This window comes from Chiloscyllium punctatum, unplaced genomic scaffold (genome assembly GCF_047496795.1).
Source record: "Chiloscyllium punctatum isolate Juve2018m unplaced genomic scaffold, sChiPun1.3 scaffold_266, whole genome shotgun sequence".
NCBI classification, from domain to species: Eukaryota; Metazoa; Chordata; class Chondrichthyes; order Orectolobiformes; family Hemiscylliidae; genus Chiloscyllium; species Chiloscyllium punctatum.
In genome coordinates this window covers 89,172-109,066 of record NW_027310000.1, presented here as the reverse complement: position 1 = coordinate 109,066, position 19,895 = coordinate 89,172, and the positions used below count along the sequence as shown (strand labels likewise).

Below are 19,895 nucleotides of genomic sequence, written 5' to 3'. Positions count from 1 at the left end.
GTCACGCCTGAATCAAGTCTGCAATTGGGAGGAAGGGGCGGAACTGATGACCGAGCAGCGGCCGGTCCTCCAACCAAAAGTGAGTGAGGATCGGGGCCAAAGCATTCTCGCAGAGTAAACGCTTGAAAATTGGTCAGAAAGCAAACTGTTTTGCAGGATTGATAATTCTCATTAACATAGTGGAGCATTAAACCTCTCTCAAAAATCTATGTGAAATTTTAACAAATAGTGCTACATATTTGCACATTTCGAGTAAGAAACCTCTTTTCAAATCCCAGAACAATTGTTAATTTACATACCTGGCCGGTATGGTTAAATTGAGGCGACCAGTCTATTTACATGCTAGATAGCGCCATGACTATAACTCGACAGAGCAATTATTAATGACTAGTATTTCCCCCATGATTCTGTGCAGGTATGAATATTCTCTGTAAACTCATTGATAACTTCAGACGCACGCGTCGTTTGCTTTCTATGTGGAGCATGCGCAGTGTCACATTGACCAGGACAGAGAAACATGGAGCTGCTTTCTCCGGCAGCGGCTGCGATCGGCTTCAAAGAGCGGCGCTCAGAGCCGGTGTGTGGGAGCCTCGCTGGGAGAAAGGAGTGGAGAAAATTCACAAGTCCCAAGTAAAGGTTAAAAACCCCGAAAAAGACCCTTCAGGTCCGGGTCAGGAGGTGGCGGTCTCTGATCAGGGAAGAGGCCCATGATCACGGCCGCCATTTGTTTGAGGGAGGAGGGAGCACGGGCCTGAGGGCCGCCATCTTAAGAAGGTCAAGGTGCAGGAGGGCGGGGCTCCTGGGGTCTGTAGAACAATCAGAGGAAAGAGAAGACCCATTGTTATTGATTAATTCCACGAAGAGAATGTAAGGACTGCAGATGCTGGAGAACAGAGCTGCAAATTTGTTGCTGGAAAAGTGCAGCAGGTCAGGCAGCATCCAAGGTTCAGGATTCCTGAAGAAGGGCTTATGCCCGAAACGTCGATTCTCCTGTTCCTTGGATGCTGCCTGACCTGCTGCGCTTTTCCAGCAATTAATTCCACGAACACAGCTTCACTGGGCGATCCTGCAGGAATATCCTCTCTCAGTCCTGCTGTGATGTTTCACCCAATCAGAACCAGCAGCTCTCCTCCTTTCTCAGCTCCCCTTCTGTCCTTCCTGCAGCATCTGTCCCCTGGAACATTGAGCTGCCTGACCTGTCCCTCCCTCAGCTGTTGTTCTGTAATACCTGTGATATCCCAGTCCCATCTTAGATTATTTCACTAAAGACAGGAATGCACTCGATGGATATTTCTTAACATCAGCAATTATTTAATACTCACTTATGGGTTTTAAATCTAATCTTTTTTGAAACATTTCATTCACATCCCAACATTTGCAATGGTGGGATTTAAACCTGTGTCCAGAGAACATTTGCTGAGTTTCTGGATTAATTGTCTCAAAATAATGCCATTAGGCCGTCATTCCGCCTGCTCACAGGTTGCGCATTCCACTGCAATATGAATCAAAACCCTTTATTCCTGCAAAATTGTTTGATCCTGCACTCTGGTGATATGACTCAGTATCTCTCCATGTGGTATCCCTCACTGTGTGGGTCTAATTGCTGCTTCTGTCAGCGCCTCTCACTTTTGCAGCTACTCCAGATCCTGAGCCAACAGAATTCTCCACTCCAGAGAGATGAGGCAGTACAGGCCAGGATTGGAGACTGGGATTTTCCAGATCTCTGTGGGGCTCAATGCCATTCTACATGTGTAACCCTCACAGCATCAGTCTAATTTCCTATTCTGCCTATTTCTCTGTCTTCTACAGGTACTCAGGGAGTTCATGACTCAATAGACTTGCCAACTGCTGGTTGGGAAGATGGTTGGTTTGCCAGAGAGATAAAGGTCAGGGAGGTTGGTACCCTTCAATAAATCCTGCCGCCAGGTAAGATCTTTCCAGGGCACAGAGCAGAGAGCAAGGAGAGGGCTCCAAACATCAGCTAATAAGACATGACATAAATATAGTACTGGAGGGTGAGTACAGTCCAGACCCACACCAGGCTCAGTCACCACCTTTACTTTAAGTTTGGTTTTGTACTGAGACAGCATCAAGAGTTCCTAATTTTCAATCCAGGCATGTGCTGTCTTGGTGAGCATCAGGACAACAGAGGGGAAAGCAGGCCTCCCACGAGATGGTGTTAATGCTTCTTGGGATCTTCCTGTTCCTTATTCCCTCTCCAACACTGTTCCTATGGATTGCCTTGTGGACCAGTGTCTTCAATCATTCTAACTCCTATAACAGTTCCTGTCTCTGTCATCTCCTCCCCCTCACCAATTATTTCACATATTTGAAACCTCCAGTCCAGATGACCATCCGTATCGCTGTAACTTGCTTCAGTCTCTACAACATGCCTTGTCTCGATAGTCTTCTCCTCCTCCGATAACTGGAGACATCGGGTCTGTTTCTGTGCGGCATGGCTCTTCGGCTGAGGTTTCCAAAATGGAATGTGTCACATTTGCCAGTGTTTGGTCCATGTCCCTTGAAATCTTCTCCTCTCCATGTACCTGCCCAAGTATCTTTTCCATGTTTTAATTGTACTTGTTTTTACCATTTCCTCTGGCAGCTCATTCCATCTATGCACCATCCTCTGTGGATAATGTTGCCCCTCAGCTCCCTCTTTAAATACTTGCTCTGTCACCTCACGTTTATGCCTCTAGCTTTGGACTCACCTACCCTTGGCAATTCACCTTACTTAGGCCCTACATGGTTTCATAAACCTTTATAAAGTCACCCCATGGCCTCCTCTGCTGAGGAGAAATATTGACGACAATGTTACAAATAACTCCAACTCATGTACTCAATGCTCTGACCAATGAAGACAAGTGTGCCAAATGCTGCTTTCCCCACCACTCTGTCCACCTGTGATGGCACTTCCAACTAACCATGTTACTGCACCCCTTGGTCTCTCCCTGTTTGACAACACTGTCCAGGGCCCGACCATTAACTGTATTAGTCCTCCCTGGTTTGTCTTAATTAAATCCAGCACCTGAATTAAATTCCATCTTTCATTCCTTGGCCCACGAGCCCAGTTGATTAACATCCCCTTCGATAACTATATTCCCTGCCCACTCTTTCACTAATCTTGGTATCAGCAAACATACTAACAGAGACTGCTATATTTTCACTCAGATTGTTTATGTAAATGGTGCACCAATCCTGAAAGCAGACTGCTGGTTAGAGGCCTCCAGTTTGAACAACAACCCTCTCCCACCACCCTCTGTCTCCCACTGTCATCCCATTGTGTATCCAGTTGGCGAGCTCTCCCTGATCCCTTGTGATCTACCCTTACTTACCAATATATCATGCAACACCTTGACGTCTGTTACTCTGCCTTCGTCTTCTTGGTCACATCTTGAACAAACTCCAATCAAGTTTGTGAGACATGTTTTCTCACGCACAAAGCCATGCTGGCTGGCTGTAATCAGTCCTTATCTTTCCCATTGCAAGTAAGTCATACCTCTCAGAATGACCTTCAACAACTGACCCACCCTGATGTCTGGCTCACCAGTCTGTACACCCCTGGCTTTATCTTGCATCCTTCCTTAATTAATAACACAATATTATAATCACAGTCAGACAGTCATACCGCACTGTTGGTTAGTGCTAACCATACTCTAAAACTGATCTCCTGCCTGACCACCTGCCTGTTCCTGGATCATAGCCCTTCAAACCTTTCCTATTCCTGGAGTAATCCAAATGTCTTTTAAACATTGTAATTGTTCCCATGATCACCCCTTCCTTGGGAAGTTCATTCCACACACAACCCACCCTCTGTGTAACAAAGTGCCTCTCGTATCATTTTTTTATGTCTCTCTTCTAAACTTAAAAATGTAGTGCCTTGTCTTGAAACTCCCCTGTCTATGGGAAAAGACAACTCCCATTAACTCTATCTATCCCCCTCATGACTTTATAAACTTCTATGAGGTCATCTGTCAACATTCAGGTTTCAGTGAAAAAAATGTGTTGCTGGAAAAGCGCTGTAGGTCAGGCAGCATCCAAGGAACAGGAGAATCGACGTTTCGGGCATTAGCTCTTCTTCAGGCTGATGCCCGAAACATCGATTCTCCTGTTCCTTGGGTGCTGCCTGACCTGCTGCGCTTTTCCAGCAACACATTTTCAGCTCTGATCTCCAGCATCTGCAGTCCTCACTTTCTCCTCAATGAAAAAATACCAATCTCTCCAGGTTTCTTTATAACTGTAACCTTCCATACCCATCCACGTCCCAGCAAATCTCCTCTGAACCCTCTCCCGCTTAATAATATCCTTCCGATAGCCTGGGCGACCAGAACTGGACACAGTATTCCAGAAGAGGTCTCAGCAATGGCCTGTATAATCTCAATGTGACTTCCCAACTCCTATATCCAAAGGACTGAGCAATGAAAGGAAGTATGGCAAGCACCTTTTTTTTGACCATCCTGTCTCTCCATGTTGCAAGCTTCAAAGTTCTACAACACACTACCGAGGGTCCAATCATTAATTGTATAAGTCCTGCCTGTGTTTGTTGTACCAAATGCCTTACCTCACATTTATTCAGATTGAACTCCATCTACTATTTTTCAGCCATTCACACATTTCATCAGGATCCCTTTGTAATCTTAGAAAACCTTCTTCACTGTTTACAATGCCACCCTCCAGTCTAACAGCCTATCACACATAGCTCTCTATGGTACAAACATCTCTGCTAGGGCCCCTACAATTTCTGCACCAGCTTCCCACAATGTCCTAATATACATTTGATCAGGTCCTGGGGATTTATCTACCTTTGTGTATTAAAACCTCCAGCACCTCCTTTTCTATAATGTGGAAACATTTAGGACATTGAGTCACAGAGATGTACAGAACAGAAGTAGATCCTTCAAACCAACTCCTGTATGACGTTTCTAGTCACATTTGCCACAATTTTGCCAATATCCCTCTGAACCCTTCCTATTCATATACCCATCCATATGCCTTTTAAATGTATTTCTATCAGCCTCCACTATTTCCTCTGGCAGCTTATTCCATACACTCTGCAGGAACCAGTTGTCCTTTAGGTCCCTTTGAAAATTTCCCCTCGAACTTTAAAGTAAAGGCCTATCAGTTTGTAATCCCCCCAACCTGGGGAAAAGACTTTATCTATTCACCCTATCGATGACCATCATGATTTTAAACACCTTTATCAGGTAACTCCTCAGCCTCCCATGTTCAAGTGAATTCAGCCCCAGCTTATTCAGCTTTTCCGTGCAGCGCAAACCCTACAACCCTGGCAAATCCTTGGTCATCTGAACCCTTTCATGTTCCACAACATCCACAGCATTGAGACCAGAATTGCACACAGTATTCCAATAGTAGTCAGGACAAACACTGTTTAGTTCCCTGAGCGCCCCAGACTTTATCCACAGTAAGTTCCAAAGTGAAATATTTGTTTTGGATCTTGTAGTTTCACACATCGTTGCCTTCATTGATCATTAAGGAGACGGGGTTTGTCCCGAGCTCTTCTTTTGCTCTTAATACACTTGTAGAGTCTCTTTGGATTCTCCTTAACTTTCTCTGCCAAAGCGATCTCGTGTCCCCTTTTTACATTCCTGATTTCCATCCTAAATGTATTTCTACAGCCCTGATGCTCCTGAAGGGATTCCCTTGAGTCAGCCAATTATATCTGACATGTGCCCCCTTTCTTCTTGACTGGAGCCTCGAATCTCAGCCAGTGTTTCCTAATTCAGTCAGCATTGAGTTGCACACTAACAGGAACAGGCTGGCGCTGAACACTCCTTTTATCTCGGTTTTAAAATATTCCTACTTGCCAGACTTCCCTTTACCTGCAAATAACCTCCCCAAATCTACTTTAAAAATTCATGACTATCTTGCTCCATTGTATAACTTGAACTTGTGGACCAGGCCTGTCCTTTTCCATCGCTATTTTCAAACTAATACAATTCTGGTGACTTTCCAAAGTGCGTCCCCGCTAACAGCTCAGTCCCGTTTCCAACCTTGTTTCCCAAGTGGAGGTCAGGTTTAGCCCCATTTTCCAGTTGGGTCATTTACATAATGACTGGGAGTTTCTGGAACACTTATCAAATTCCTTCCATCCAACTGCTTAACACAGTAGCAATCCCAGTCGAGGTTTAAGGTTAAAATCCCCTACCATTACGACGCTATCATTCTAACAGATATCTGAGGTCTCCTGACATATTTGCTCCTTCATCTCCCATTGCCTATCGCTGTAGTACAATCGTAGCAAACTGATGACCAATTTTTATTTCTCGGTTCTACTAATATCATTTAACTGGGCGATCCTGAATGAATATTCTCTCTCGGTACTGCTGTGATGTTTTCCCCCAGTCAAAACCACCAGCTCTCCTCCTGTTTTGCCTCCTGTTTTGCCTCCTGTTCTATCCTTCCTGTTGCCTCTGTCCTGTGGAACATTGAGCTGCCAGTCCTGTCCCTCCCTTATCTGTGTTTCTGTAATATCTATGGTATCCCAGTCCCATGTTCCCTTCCATGCTCTGGGTTCATCTGCCTTATCTGTGCGGCCCCTTGCATTGAAATAAATGCAGTTTAATTAATCAATTTTCCCTCATTGCCTGCTATGTTCTTGCCTGCCTTGTCTATTTAAATTGCTCTCTTGAACATCTATACCAGCCTCAAACTTCTTTCTGGCCTTACGACTGTTTGCAGTCCCACATCCCTGCCAGATGATTTTAAATCCTCTCGAGCAGCTCCGGGAACTCTCCCCACCAGGATATGTGTCCTCCTCCTGTTCCCAGTTCAGGTATCTTCCCCACCCTGTCTACCTGTGCTGACACCTTCAGACATCCAGGGACTTGCCCACCAAGGTCCCTGTATTCCTCAGTACTCTAGGAGGACCTACTATTCATGATGGATATCATTTGCTGATTAGACTTCCCACAGTGCATTACCTCACAGTGATCAGAAGTAAACTCCATCTGCCATTACTCTGCTCAGTTTATCATCTGATCAATATCAGACTGCAGCCTGAGACCATGCTCCTCACTGTGGACAACACCCTCCCCTTTCATGTCATCTGCAAACCTACCAATGATACCTTCTGCTTTCACATCTGAGATATTAATGTACATAATAACCAGCAATGGTTCCTGTACAGAACCCTGTGGTACACCCGCTGGGCAAAGTTTTCCAGTCGTGAAAAACCTGCTCCACCAATTATGGATCCAATTTTCCAACTTGCCTTGGATTCCATGGGCTCTTTCCTTTTGGACCGGCCTTCCATGTGAGACTTTGTCAAAGACATTAATAAACACCATGTTCCCACACCATCTGCACTGGCCTCATCAATATCAGAGGACAGTCCTCTACCAAATCCATACAGACAATCCCTAATGTATTCCTGTCCTTTTGAATGTTGATACATCGTGTCCCTCACAATTGTTTTCCAATATTTTCCCTCCCCCTGCTGTCAGACTATCTTCTCTGTAATTACCTGGCCTATCACTGCTGCTCTTGAACAAAGGAACCATATTTGCCATCCTCCAGTCATTCAGCACTTCACCTGTGGCCAGCAAAGTTTTAAATATATCCGCCAGGGCCCCAGCAATCTCCTCCCTTACCTCCTATAGCAGCCTGGGATATATTTTATTGTAAGTGGGAATTTCTCCACCTTTTTGCCTATGAATACATTTAACGCCTCCTTCTCATTGATCATAAGATGTTCCAGAGCCTCACCATCCCAACTGAAATCCCTACAATGCCTTTCTCCTGAGTGAATACAGATGGGAAGTATTCATTGTAGACCTCACCTGCTTCCTCTGGCTCCATGCACAGATTGTCCCTTTGGATTCTAACAGGCCCCACTGCTTAGTTGGGGATCCTCTTCCTCTAACTGTACTTATTAAATATCTCGTGGCTTATCCTGAACATTATCTGCTAAGGATATTTTGTGACCATTGTTTGCCCGTTTATTTTTAAGAAACCCCACCTCCACCCCCCGCGCTTTCTATCTAACACCTTTGTTACCCATTATTGTTAGTGTTGTCCATTTTGCCTGAGTTTCCACAAGGTTGTAAACCATTGAATATTTATGTTCCACATTTTGTTTACCCTGTAACCACATCTCTCTGGGATCGAAATCTCTTTCAGCTGTGTCACAAATCCAGCTAACCTATTGAAGAGACTTTGTCTATGCGGAAAACAAGTTTCTGTACTCTTTTCCACAATGTCCTATCACAATCCAATTCGTTAATGTAGAGTTTTAGTTAAACTCTGGCCCAGCCTGTTCCTTTCTGCTTGTCTTTAGCCACATTCCCATGCTGTTCTGATGCATCACCTTTTTCTATTTGGATTTGGAAAACACTTTGCTGTGGGTATGTCATGCAGACCATGTGAGGGTGGGCAGATGTCATTCTCGAAAGGACAAGTGTTTGGGTTTTTTGTACATCAGCAATGGTTTCATACATATTTATGGCTGGTTAATTATAATATTTGAATTTATTGATTTCAAATTCCACCACTTCAGATGGTGGGTTTCAAACCTGTCTCCCCTGAACATTAGCTGAGGTTTTGTTTACATGCTCTAGCAATAATACCACGAGGCCATCACTTCACCTGCTCGCACGTTGCTCATGCCAGAGCACTGATACCAGTGCATCATGAAGCTAAACATCTTCTTCTGTCACAATTGTTTGACCCTGACAACTTCCTGAACTCTGGTGATATCACTCAGTCTCTCTCCATGTGGTATCCCTCACTGTGTGGGTCTAATTGCTGCCTCTGTCAGTGTCTCTCACTCTTGCAGCTACTCCAGATCCTGAGCTAACAGAATTCTCCAATCCAGAGAGATGCAACAGCACAGGGACTCTGTGGGACTCAATGCCATTCTACATGTGTAACCTTCACTACATCAGTGTAATTTTCCATTCTGTCTATTTGTCTGTCTCCTGTAGGTACTCAGGGAGATTCAATAGACTTCTCAGCTGCTGGGTGTTCCATCCATCACCCCATTGAAGATGGTTGGTCAGCCAGAGAGACAAAGTGCAGGGAGATCTAGAGCCTTCAATAAATCCTGCAGTGAGGTAAGATCACTCGCAATGCACAGAGCAGACAGCAATGTGAGGGATCCAAACATCAGCTAACAGGACATGACATAGGTACAGTACTGGAGGGGGAGCACAGTACAGACACAACTCTGGCTCAATCACCACGTCTACTTTAACTTACATTGTACTGAGACAACGTAGAGAGTTCACAGTTATCAATCCAGGCCTGTGCTCTCTTAGTGAGCATCAGTACAACAAAGGGGAAAGCAGGCCTCCCACGAGAGGGTGGGAATGCTGCCTGAGATCTTTCTGTTCTGTGTACCTTCTCCAACACTGTACCTAAGGTATGTCTTGTGGATCAGTGTCTGCAATAATTTTTAACTCCTATAACAGTTCCTATCTCCGTAACCTCCTTCTTTACATCTAGGCCCTCCGCATATTTGAAATGTACCGCATTGCAGACTACCATCCCTATCACTATACCTTGCTTCAGTGTGTATAACATGCCTTATCTCCGGATTCTCCTCCTCTTTAACTGGGTACAGGGTCATGCTGCATGAAAACAGAACCTTCAGTCCAGGTCATCAATGCTGACTATTTCCCCCAAACCTGAACGAGTCGCATTTGCCTGTGTTTGGCCCATATCCCTTCAAACCTTCCCTTCTCCATGTGCCTGCCTAAATTTCTTTTCCAAGTTGTAATTGTTCTTGTTTCTCCCATGTGCCCCTGGCAGTTCATTCCATCTATGCACCATCCTCTGTGGATGTTGCCCCTCAGCTCCCTCTTTAAATCTTTGTTCTCTCGCCTCACGTTTATACCCTCTAGTTTTGGACTGACTTACCCGTGGCTATTCACCATTCTTACTCTCCATATGGTTTTATAAACCTTTATAAGGTCACCCCTTATAAGCCACCTCTCTCCAAGGGAAATATTGAAGACAATGTTACAAATATCTCCAACTCATGTATCAAAGCGTTGGCCAATGACAGCAAGTGTGCCAAGGACCGCTTTCCCCACCCTGTCCAACTGTGATGCTACTTCCAAAGAACAATGTAACTGCACCTCTTGGTCTCTCTCTGTTCGACAACACTACCCAGGGCTGTACCATTACCTGTGTTCGTCCAAAACTCAATACTTGAATTAAAATCCATCTTTCATTCCTTGGTCCACTGGCGCAGTTGGTCGAGATCCCCTTTGATAACCGTACTGACTGCCCACTACACCATTCATTTGATCATCCACAAAATTACTAACAATGACTCCAATATTCTCAACCAAATTGTTTATGTAGATGATGCACATCAGTGGTCCCATCCCTGATCCTTGTAGCACACCGCTGGTCACAGGCCTCCAGTCTGAACAACAACCCTCTCCCACCAACCCCTGTCTCCTACTGTCAAGCCGATTTTGTGTCCAGTTGACTAGCTCTTCCTGATCACATGTGATCTAATCTTACGAACCAGTATATCATGCTAAATGCAAGGTTTATGAAGGTTTGTTGCTCAGATTGAGGTTTAGGATGTAGGTTTGCTCTCTGAGCTGTAGGTTTGATATCCAGACGTTGCGTTGCCTGGGCACGGTAAAATCATCAGTGGCAACCTCCAAGTGAAGCGAAGCTGTTGTCTCCTGCTTTCTATTTATATCTTTATCCTGGATGGGGTTCCTGGGGTTCACCACAAACCCATCCAGGAGAAAGATATAAATAGAAAGCAGGAGACAACAGCTTCACTTCACTTGGAGGTCGCCACTGATGATGTTACCCAGCCAGGTAACAAAACATCTGGATATCAAACCTACAGCTCAGCGAGCAAACCTACACCCTAAATCATGCTAAATCTCGTCAAAGGCCCTGCTGACGTTGGTGTAGACAATGTCTGGTCACCAATTCAACACAAGCCATCAAGTTAGTGAGACTTGACTTTGTATGCTGACTATCTTTCATCAATCCTTGTCTTTACAAACGAATGTAACTCCAGTCTGGCAGAATCACTTTCACAACTAACCCACCACTGACGTTGGGCTAATTGGTTTTCAGTTCCCTGGCTTTCTCTTGCAGCCTTTCTTAAATAATGGATCAAAACCATAGTGTTGTCAGTGCTGTACAGCATGGAAACTGACCCTTCAGTTGATACCAACCATAATCTCAAACTAAACTCGTCCCAGCTGCCTGTTGCTGGCCTGTATCCCTCCAACCCTTTCGTATTCATGTACTTAACTAAACGTTGTACTTGTACCGACATCCACCTCAGGAAGTTCATTCCACACCCAAACCACTCTCTGTGTAACTATTTGCCCCTTATATCCTTTTTTTTGAACATATCTCTCCTCTAACCTGAAAAATGTGGCCCCTCCACTTGTGACTCCGTCACCCAAAGGAAAGGGCAGCTACCACTGACTCTATGTATATCCCAATTTTTTCTTAAACTTCTATAAGGTCACCTCTCAACCTCCAGGCTCCAGTCAAAAAAAAAACTCTGCATATCCAGCCATTTTTCAGAACTCAAACATTTCATACCCAGCAACGTCTTGGTAAATCTCTTCTGAACACCCTTCAGGTTAATAATATCCTCCCTGTAACTGGGCGACCAGAACTGGATGTGGTATTATAGAACAGGCCTCATAAATGTCTGTACAATCTCAAGATGACGTCCCAAATCCTATATTCAATGGACTGAGTAATAGTCAGGCATGCAAAGCACTGTCTTATCCATCCTGTGATGCAAGCTTCAAGAATTATGTACCTGAACCCGGAGGTCCCTTTGCTCTAAAACACTAACCAAGGCCTGAACATTAATTGTATAAGCTCTACCCTTGTTTGTTTTACCAAATGCATTACCTCGCATTTATTCAGATTGAATTCCATCTGCGGTTTTTCAGCCAATTCACCCATTTCATCAAGATCCCTTTGGAATCTTAGAAATTCACTATGCCACCCTCCAGCCTTCCAGCCGATCACACATGGCTGTCAATGGTACAAATACCCTTGCTAGGAGCTCCACAATTTCTTCCCTAGCATCCCACAATGTCCTGTGATACACTTAATCAGGTCCTGGGGCCTTCCATTCCTTTGTGTTTTAAAACCTCCAGCACCACCTCTTCTATAACATGCACTCTTTTCAAATCACAGAGGTGTACAGCATGGAACCAGAGCCTTCAGTCCAACTCATCCATGCTGACTAGAAGATGTAAATAAATTCATCCCGTTTATCAGCATTTGGCCCATGTACCGCTAAACTCTGACTGTCCATATATCCATCCAGATACCTTTTAAATGTTATAATTGTATCCGTCTCCATTACATTCTCTCTTAGCTTATTCCATTCACACAGCACCATGTGCATGAAAAAGTTGTCCCTTCAGTCCCTTTTTTAAACCTTTCCCCTTCAACCTTAAACCTATGCTCTCTAGGTTTGGACTCTCGAACCCCGGGAAAAGACCTTGACTGTTTACCCAATCCATGCCCCTCATGTTTATATAAACCTCTGTCAGGTCACCCCTCAGTCTCTGATGCTCCAGGGAAAATAACCCCAGCTTATTCAGCAGAAATCCTTGCAACATCTTGTTAATCTTTTCTGAACACTTTCAAGCTTCACAACATCCTTCCTGTAGCAGGGAGGTTGGAATTGCAGAGAACTCCAATTCTGGTCTAACGTATTACTCTTGTTCTCTGTGTTCCCCAGTCTTTGTCCACAGTAAGTTCTGGAGGGAAAACAAATGTTTAGGGTCTTAGCCATACTTGCTAATGAAAGCCAACACACCATATGCATTCTTAACACCCTCTCAACTTGGGTGGTAACTTCAGGGACACAGGATCACTCTGTTCGTGCACACTGCTAAGGTTCCTGCCTTTAACCATGTAAACGTTTTCTGCAGATTCTTCCAATCTGAAATCATCCCTATCTTTGTAACTTCCTACAATCTATATAACACTCATAAACTGTGAAACCTCCTCAAGTCCCTATATTCCTAATGCCTGCAAAATCCTCCAATCCCGATATCCCTCCCTAACTCTGTAAATGCCACCATCCTCCAGTGCCTTTCTGGGGAACATTGCAAAGGAAGGAAGATTTGTAGAGACCGGGCCATGTTACGGAGGTAGGAAGGGCTGCAGAACCTGGAGGATGGTACTAATGTAGGAAGGAACGTGGATCCTGCAGGAGGTTAGACAGTGTGGGATTCATAGAGCCTGCATGATGGGACCAAGAATGGGTTGTGGACCCTGAAGGATGTTAAGATTTGAATCACAGATCATCTTCGATTGGACCATTCAGCCGATCTTAGAGTCAAAGAGATGTACAGCATGGAAGCAGACCCTTCAGTCTAACCTGTCTATGTCGAACATATATCCCAACCCAATCCAGTCCCACCTACCAGCATCTGGCCCATATTCATACAAACTCTTCCTATTCATATACCCATCTGGATATCTTTGTATCAGCCTCCACCACTTACTCTGGCAGCTCATTCCATACACGTACTACCCTCTGCGTGGAAAAAAAGCCCCTTAAGTCTCTTTTATATCTCTCTCCTCTAACCGTAAACCTGTGTCCTCCAGTTCTGGACTCCCATTCCCGAGGGTGAAGACTTTGTCGCTTTAGCCTCTCCATGCCCCTACTTTATAAAGCTCTATATGGTTTTATACAACTCTATATGGTCGCCCCTAATGATTTTATAAACCTCTAAATGATCACCCCTCAGCCTTCGATGCTCCAGGGAAAACAGCCACAGCCTATTCAATCTCTCTATAGCACAAACCCTCCAATCCTGGCAACATCCTTGTAAATCTTTTCTGAACCATTTCAAGTTTCACAACATCTTTCTCAAAGAAAGGAGACCAGAATTGCACACAGTATTCCAAAAGTGACCTAAGCAATGTCCTGTACAGCCACAACATGATCTCACAACGCCTGTACTCAATACTCTGACCAATAAAAGAAAGCATACCAAATGCCTTCTTCACTATCCTACCTACCTGCAACTCTGCTTTCAAGAGTTATGAACCTGCACTCCAATATCTCTATGTTCAGCAACACTCCGTCAAAACTTACCATTAAGTGTATAAGTCCAGCAAAGATTTGCTTTCGCAAAATACAGCACCTCGCATTTATCTGAATTAATATCCATCTGCCACTTCTCAGCGCATTGGCCCATCTGATCAAGATTCCATTGTAATTGGAAGTAACCTCTTTTGCTGGCCACTACACCTCCAATTTTGTTGTCATCTGCAAACTTACTAACTATGCCTCTTATGCTCACATCCAGATCATTTATGGAAACAATGCAAAATATTGGACCCAGCACCGATCCTTGTGGCACTCCACTGGTCACAGACCTCCAGTTTGCAAACCAACCCTCCACCACCACTCTTTGTCTTCTACCTGTGATCCAGTTCTTTACCAAATGGCTAGTTCTCCCTGTATTCCGTGAGATCTAACCTTGCTAACCAGTCTCCAATGGGGAACCTTGTTGAACGCCTTACTGAAGTCCATATAGATCACATCCACTGCTCTGCCCTCATCAATCTTCTCTGTTACTTCTTCTAAAAACTCAATCAAGTTTGTGAGACATCATTTCCCACTCAAAAAGAAATATTGACTATCCCTAATCAGTCCTTGCCTTTCCAAATACATGTTCATCCTGCCCCTCACGATTCCCTCCAACAACGTACACACCGATGTCAGGCTCACCAGTCTATAGTTCCATGGCTTTTCCTTACTGCCTTTGTTAAATAGTAGCAACACGATAGCCAACCTCCAGTCTTCTGGCTCTGATGTCCTGTTTCTAGAGATCTTAACGGAATGGTGAGCACAGCTTACGATTGCCAGGCTGGGAGATGTGAATTCAGGTGTGAATCTATTTGCCCGTTCTCTCTGTGTGCCTGACACTGACCTGGTGATGCTCTGGTAAAAAGCATCATGCATCTGGTAACAAACAGATCGACAGGACTGACCAGAGGTCACCGCATCAAAACCTTCATTTAGAATGTTCTTTATTTTAATATTTTTAAATGGCAGTTTTATGAGATGCAGGAATGGAGGAGTTGTCATTTTTAAAAGAATGAAACTTTTGTCATTGACCCTGATACATGCAACGGGGATTCATGGATTCTGTTGTTCTCTGCAGACTGTCACTCAGTTTTGAAGTAGCATTTAGACAGAAACATGAACAAACAGAGAAGAGAGGGATATCTCCCATGTGCAGGCAGATGGGATTAGTTTAGAATAGCATCATGGTCAGCACAGCCATGGTGGGCCGAAGGGCCTTTTCCTGTGCTGTACTATTCTAGTTTCTAACTTCACGGCATCCACCCTGTCAAAGCCCCTCACAATCCAGGATGTTTCATTCAATTTCTCTCCCGTTCTTCAAAACCCCATTAGGTTCAAGGTCAATCTACTCCACCTCTTCTCATTGGAAAATCCTGCCATCTCCAGGATCAGCCGAGTGAACCTTCCCTGGCCTGCCTCCAACACAAGAATGTCTTTCCTTAGGGCACGCATACTGTTCAATATAATCTAGGTGTGGTCTGACTTGTACCTTGCATCGTTTTAGCAAGACCTCCCTATTTTTAGACTCCATTCCCTTTGCCTTCTCTATGACCTGCTGATCCTGGAAGCTACCTGTTTCAGATTGATGCACATGGATTCCCAAAATCCTTTGTGCAGTGAGTCTGAACCAAACGGTGTTAGCCTTACAGTAAGTCGGTAACGTGCTGGAATGTGCTATAAAGAATATGACAATAAATGATAACTGGATGTTTAGAAACAATGGGAGATGTATGATTTTATAAAAGGAGAATATTTTTAAATCTGTTGGATTCTATATTTTGGTGTGACTATAAATGCAGAATAGATAAGGTTGGGGGAGGCTAGTTGTGGTAGAGGGATATTTGAAATTTCAGAAGTATTTTGACAAGTTTCAACAAGGGCTAAAACTTACCTCGGGAGAGAATAGGGACCCTGAAAGATCAATGAGGCTGTCTGTGTGGAATCACCGCTGATGGGGGAGATACTGAACACATATTTTGCGTTAGGATTTACTGTGGTGAAAGACATGGAAGCTCGGTAAGTTAGGAAAATACATAGTGATGTCTTGAAAAGAGTGCACATTGGAGAACAGGAGGTGCTGGATGTCTTAAAATGCAATAAGTTAGATAAAACCTTGGGACATGGTCAGATATATCCCAGCGCCTTGTGAGAAGCGAGGGAGGAAATTACAGGGCACCTTCCAGAGATATTTGTATCATCAACAGCTACTACGGACCAGTGAGACTGATGGCAGGGTGGTAAGTTGTTGGAGGAGATTCTGAGAGAAACGATCATCGTGCATTTGGAAAGATAAGGACAGATTAATGACCATCAGCATGGCTTTGTGCACGGGAAATCATGCCTCAAACCTGAGTGTGGAGGTAGACAAGTGAGAGGTCAAAGCAGAGCAGTACACGATGTCCACATGAAATTTATCAAGGCCTTTGACAAGGTTCTGCATGACAGACTGGTTAGTAAGTTTAGGTCAGACAGAACCAGGGAGCGCTCACCAACTGGATGCAAAACAGGATTGATGGTAGGAGACAGAGCATGTTCATAAAGGGTGACTGCTCAAACTGCAGGCCTGTGACCAACGATGTGCCATGGGGTTCGGTGCTGGGTCACTGTTGTGCATCATTTACGTAAACAGTTTGGATGATAATACAGTCGCCATGGTTCTCAAGTTTGTGAGTGAGACTGAAATTGGTGATAATGTGGACAGTAAAGAGGGTTATCGAAGAGTACAATGGGATCAACAGTACTGCTGGACCAGTGAGGTTAGGAATAACAGGTGGAGAAATGCAAGATGTTGTATTGTGGTAAAGCAGACCAGGCTGGACTTGTACAATTAATGTTCGGGCCCAGGGTACTGTTGTCAGTGACCCAGTGATGCAGGTACACAGTTTTTTGAAAGTAGCGTCATGGGTAAACAGGCTGGTGAAGCAGGTGTTTGGGAGGGTTACCCTTCATTGAGCAGAGCATTGAGAGTAGGAGTTGGGATATCATGGTGTATCTGTACAGGACATTAGTGAGGCCTCTGTATAAGCATTGTTGATTGGAAAAAAACAACTTGTTCACGTATGTCCTTTAGGGAGGGATATCTGACATTCTTACCTGGTCTGGCTCACATGTGACTCCAGTCCCACAACAATTTGGCCGACTCTGAGCTGCACCTGGGCAATTAGCAGGAGGGCAATGTATGCTGGTCCATCCGGTGACATCCTTAGGCCGTGAATGAATCAATGAAAAATACAGATGTCTATCCCTACCTTTGCAAACGGCTCTAGCTGCAGCAATCCGTACTGGCTTTGTAATGTTGTTCAGGCCTTTGCCCCTCTCTGTAACACTGTCACCAACTCCAGCACCTTCAATTCTCCCTGTTCCGCTACTCTGATTAAACACTGACAATGTTTCCTCTTCCTACTGCACTCCTCCACATTTCTAAATGTTGGTTACTTCAGAATTGATCAGTTTTTTTTTCAGCTCTTAATCAAATCGGCCAAGACCGTCTGAAGTGGGGAAGGAGCATTGGGAAGGTGTCGAGCACCTCGAGACTTTCTGTGGGGAAAACGGGAATCCAGGAGAAAACATCACAAGGAGCGCGCTGTTATATCAACGCCCCACCCACCCCCTTTCCATGTCCACCATCAGACTCAAGTGTAACCGAGTCTGTGGAAGGTCACATCGGTCTGTACAGCCAACTCCAGACTCTCCCACCCCCACTGAGAGTGGGAGAGGGTCAGCCTCATCTGTGAGCCACTGCCAAAGAGATGATGAGATAGGAAGGTTGAATCCCCTCACAATTATCCCAGTGCCTTTGTTACAAATTCAAATAATTCCCTGTTAATACAGTGTCTAATAATGTGCTATCACTTAGTATCTCTCCATGTGGTATCCCTCGCTGTGTCAGTCTATTTACTGCCTCTGTCAGCATTTCTCCCTCTTACAGATGGTCTGAGATCCTGAGTCAACAGAATTGAACATTCCAGAGAGATGCAGCAGCACAGGCAAGGGATGGAGACTGGGATTATCGAGATCTCTGCTGGACTCAGTGCCACTCTGCATGTGTTATCCTCATTGCATCAGTCTAGTTTCCCATTCTGTCTATTTCTGTCTCATGCAGGTAATCAGGATGTTCCTAACTCCTGTCTCATCCATCACCTCATTGAAACTGGTTGGTCAGCCAGAGAGAGATGGAGAGGGAGATCTGGGGCCTTCAGTAATTCCTGCAGCTGTTAAGATCGCTCACAGTAAACAGCACAGGGTGGAGGTAGACCAGGAAGACAGGACAGAGATACAGAGCTGGGCAAGGAACAGCAACATTCTAGGTTTCATTCCCACCATCTTGTGACGGTCCTGCTTTCACCTCTTCTGTATTGGTCCTCAATGCGACAGCACAGGGGATCGCAGGCATCAATCCTGGCCCATGCTGTGTTAGTGATCTCTGTAATATTCTCCAGTCCCGATAATCCTTCCTCTGTTTGGAATCTCCTCTAGTCCACATCATTCTCTGTGTCTCTGTCTCTGTCTCTGTCAGGTTCTCCAGTCCCTAACACCCTAATCCCTAACCTTCTCCAGTAGATACTAAATTCCTTCATCCCTATAAACCCTGAGAGCCCTGTCTATCCCTGTAAGCTCCTCCCACCAATACCACCCTCCATGTCAATGTATTTGTCTTTAACCTCTCCATCCGTCCCTACCTATGTAATCTTCTCCAGCTCCTACAATCCTTCCTTAGCTGTGAAAAATTTGTAATCTCCTTATCCTTCTCCAATTCTTTGATCTTTATTTTGTTAAATTTCACTCTCATTCCCGACACCATACCCCTCCCGACCATAGGAACCTCTTTCAGTTTGTGCAACCCTCCCCATCTGTGTAACTGTCTCCATCCCAGTAACATGGCATTCTCCATTGCCTTCTGATCTCTGTAACCTCCAGAGCCTAGAAGCCTTCTTATATCTGTAAATGTCTTCAGTCACGACAACCTTCCATATCTCTATTAGTATACACAATAATCTCTGAGATGAAACAGCCCCCTGTCTGTGCCTCTTCGTCTGCTTACCTCTTCCTTTCTCCATCCCTATCCTTATCTCCAGAATCTAATCCAGCTCCCTCTTCTATCTCTGAAAGTTCCTCCAATCCCCAAACTCCTTTGTCCCACTGACATTCTTGACCAGATGTAACTCTCTTTAACTCTAACATCCTCGAGTCCTGTAAGCCTTCCTATCTCTGTAACCTCTACGCATCTGTTCAACTCCCCACTACCGAGGAATGACTCCCTGTATTCGCCATAAGGGAGAAGGAATGACAGTGATCAGATATGATGGAACTGTCATTCCGGAGATTTAGCTGCAGAAAGACCATCGCTGGGAAGTGAATACTGAAGGGTTGTTGGGATAGAGCCATAGAGTCAGAGAGATGTGCAGCACGGAAACCGACCCTTCGGTCCAACCCATCCATGCTGAGCAGATATTCCAACCCAATCTAGTCCCAATAGGCAGACTAGGCAAAAAGCCAACAAGTTGTGAAGGAAGGATGATGTTAATGCATTAATGAGACAGACTTCTGGATCTGAATATGAAAAGTAGAGCTGAGAATAAGCAAGCAGCAGCAACTGTTAGCAGAAATTCTTTTGTAGGCACCACCCAGTGATGGGAATGTCAATATGATTACAGTCAGGACACTGAATGTACTTGTAGCAAGAGCAGGACAGTAACTGTGTGTGACAGTGGTCTCCATGCCGATTGATACAGCAATGGGTATCAGTGCTGTAACGGATAGAATCCTGGATTGTAGGTGAGAGTTTTCTATAACATCATATCATATTTGTAGATCA

General features: G+C 44.6%; 1 long non-coding RNA gene across 1 annotated transcript; it reads left to right on the top strand.

Annotated features, from left to right (window-relative positions):
- The first annotated feature begins 1,551 nt into the window (after positions 1-1,551).
- On the top strand, positions 1,552-18,327 carry LOC140472201 (uncharacterized). The gene is made up of 3 exons (XR_011957470.1): positions 1,552-1,926; positions 8,943-9,071; positions 18,183-18,327. It is a non-coding gene; the product is annotated as an uncharacterized lncRNA (long non-coding RNA).
- Positions 18,328-19,895: the final 1,568 nt, after the last annotated feature.